The following is a 3,091-nucleotide window of genomic DNA, read 5'->3' as shown; positions in this document are numbered from 1 at the left end:
GGACTGTTTCGGGTTTTCACATTTCTTGTTTTGTAGTTTATTCATGTATAGTTTCACTATTAAAGAACCATGAATTATAACCACGTTGAATTTTGGTCTGCCTCTCCTTCACAGGAAGAATCCAGTTACAAGGAGAAGTACTCCAGATATAACAAACTGACCCTAGCCCCCCGACACATAAACTACTGCAGCATAAAAGTGTGAATGGTGTCTCTCCACACTAAGTCACCCAGCTCAGCAACGTGGTCTATCAATATACTGTATCCAGTCCATCGGCAGAGCGACATACTCCCACAGAGCACCAAATAATGCATGAGATATATTTAAGGCAGGCATGCATGTTGAAAACAGTCAACATCCTCACCCTCCTCAACCCTTCACACACAAAAATATACAACTGTCATAAAGCATCAAAATAAACTAAACTGATATGACCATGATGAATGTAGACCTACAGGTAACTGCCAAAATAAAGGAAACACCAACATATAACGTCAATAGGGAGTTAGGCAACCACGAGCCGCAAGAACAGCATCAATGCGCCTTGGAATAGATCTTACAAGTGTCTGGAACTCTATTGGAGGGATGCGACACCATCCTTCCACAAGAAATTCCAGAATTTGGTGTTTTATTGACTGTGGTGGAAAATCCTGTCGCAGATGTTGCTCCAGAATCTCCCATAAGTGTTCAATTGGGTTGAGATCTGACGACTGAGACAAACACACACACAGCAGTGGAGGCGGTTCATAATAATGGCCAGAATGGAGTGTTTGTGCTTGATACCATTCCATTCATTCATCTTTGATACCATTCCATTCACTCCATTCCACCCATTACACTTCATTCTGGCCATTATTATGAGCCATCCTCCCCTCAGCAGCCTCCACTGACACACATATACACACACCCCCTTAACCCCTTATGCTCCTTTGGGACCCCTGTTTTAAAGTCACCAAGATCTCTTCTTTTAGCCATAGTCAAAATAATAGACAGCTGGGCATTTTTATGCATGACTCTAAGTATGACGGGATGTTAACTGCTCAATTAACTCAGGAACCAAACCTGTGTGGAGGCATCGGCTTTCAATATACTTTGTATCCCTCGTTTACTCAACTGATACCTTCATTTTGGCAGTTGCCTGTATCTGATATGATGATGTTGTAGTTAGTCTTGAAATTAGGCCATTGAGAGGACATAAAGAGGCAAGAGGTTGTTACTATAAGTTGGTACTGTAATGTGGATTGGACAGTCAGTGTGTAGCAATGTGAGTGCTCTGACAGTAACACTCTGTTTACAGTTCTGTCATTTACCCCACCAAAAATGATCAGATTATTTAAAAAAATGATCAGAAACAATTATGTAAACAGCCGTGGCCAAAAGTTTTGAGAATGACACAACATTTTTGTCAGATGTTACTCTGGAATACTGAAGTATAATTACAAGCATTTCACAAGTGTCAAATGCATTTATTGACAATTACATGAATGATGCAAAAGAGTCAATATTTGCAGTGTTGACCCTTATTTTTCAAGACCTCTGCAATCCGCCCTGGCATGCTGTCAATTAACTTCTGGGCCACATCCTGACTGATGGCAGCCCATTCTTGCATAGTCAATGCTTGGAGTTTGTCAGAATTTGGGTTTGGGTTTGTTTTTTTTGTTTTTTTTTGTTTGTCCACCCGCCTCTTGAGGATTGAACACAAATTCTCAATGGGATTAAGGTCTGGAGAGTTTCCTGGCCATGGACCCAAAATATCAATGTTTTGTTCCCCGAGCCACTTAGTTATTACTTTTGCCTTATGTCAAGAAGGGCAGCAAAGAAGCCACTTCTCTCCAGGAAAAACACCAGGGACAGACTGACAATCTGCAAAAGGTACATGGATTGGAAAAGTCATTTTCTCTGATGAATCCCCTTTCTGATTGTTTGGGGCATCCGGAAAAAAGCTTGTCCGGAGAAGACAAGGTGAGCGCTACCATCAGTCCTGTGCCATGCCAACTGTAAACCTTCCTGAGACCATTCATGTGTGGGGTTGCTTCTCAGCCAAGGGAGTGGGCTCACAATTTTGCCTAAGAACACAGCCATGACTCAAGAATCATACCAATACTTCCTCCGAGTGCAACTTCTCCCAACCATCCAGGAACAGTTTGGTGATGAACAATGCCTTTTCCAGCATGATGGAACACCTTGACACAAGGCCATCCTCCAAAAGTCTTAGCCTCACTGTGCATGCAGATGCACTCACACCTGCCTGCTGCCATTCCTGAGCAAGCTCTGTTCTGGTGGTGCCCCGATCCCGCAGCTGAATCAACTTTAGGAGACGGTCCTGGCATTTGCTGGACTTTCTTGGGCGCCCTGAAACCTTCTTCACAACAATTGAACCGCTCTCCTTGAAGTTCTTGATGATCCGATAAATGGTTGATTTAGGTGCAATCTTATCGGCAGCAATATCTTTTCCCGTGAAGCCCTTTTTGTGCAAAGCAATGACGATGGCACGTGTTTCCTTGCAGGTAACCATGGTTGACAGAGGAAGAACAATGATTCCAAGCACCACCCTCCTTTTGAAGCTTCCAGTCTGTTATTTGAACTCATTCAGCATGACAGAGTGATCTCCAGCCTTGTGCTCATCAACACTCACACCTGTGTTAACGAGAGAATTACTGACATGATGTCCTTTTGTGGCAGGGCTGAAATGCAGTATAAATGTTTGGGGTGGGGGGGGCGATTCAGTTCATTTGTATGGCAAAGAGGGTCGTTGCAATGAATTGCAATTCATCTGATCACTCTTCATAACATTCTGGAGTATATGCAAGTTGCCATCATACAAACTGAGGCAGCAGACTTTGTGAAAATTAATATTTGTGTCATTCTCAAAACATTTGGCCACGACTGTACACTACTACACTGTTCTGGGCATTTGAATGATGCATATATACATCAAGTTGCTGTCCACTGACTGTGCCGTGCTGTGGGAGGAAGGGAGAGAGAGAGAGGGGGAGGGAGGGAGGGAGGGAGGGAGGTGAGGAGACCACATCGTGGCTGCAAATGGCAGCATCTGTGACACAACAGAAGAGGGGGAGTGAGAGAAGAGAGG

The sequence above is a fragment of the Oncorhynchus tshawytscha genome, linkage group LG25 (genome assembly GCF_018296145.1).
Source record: "Oncorhynchus tshawytscha isolate Ot180627B linkage group LG25, Otsh_v2.0, whole genome shotgun sequence".
NCBI lineage: Eukaryota > Metazoa > Chordata > Actinopteri > Salmoniformes > Salmonidae > Oncorhynchus > Oncorhynchus tshawytscha.
This window is presented reverse-complemented; position numbering follows the sequence as displayed.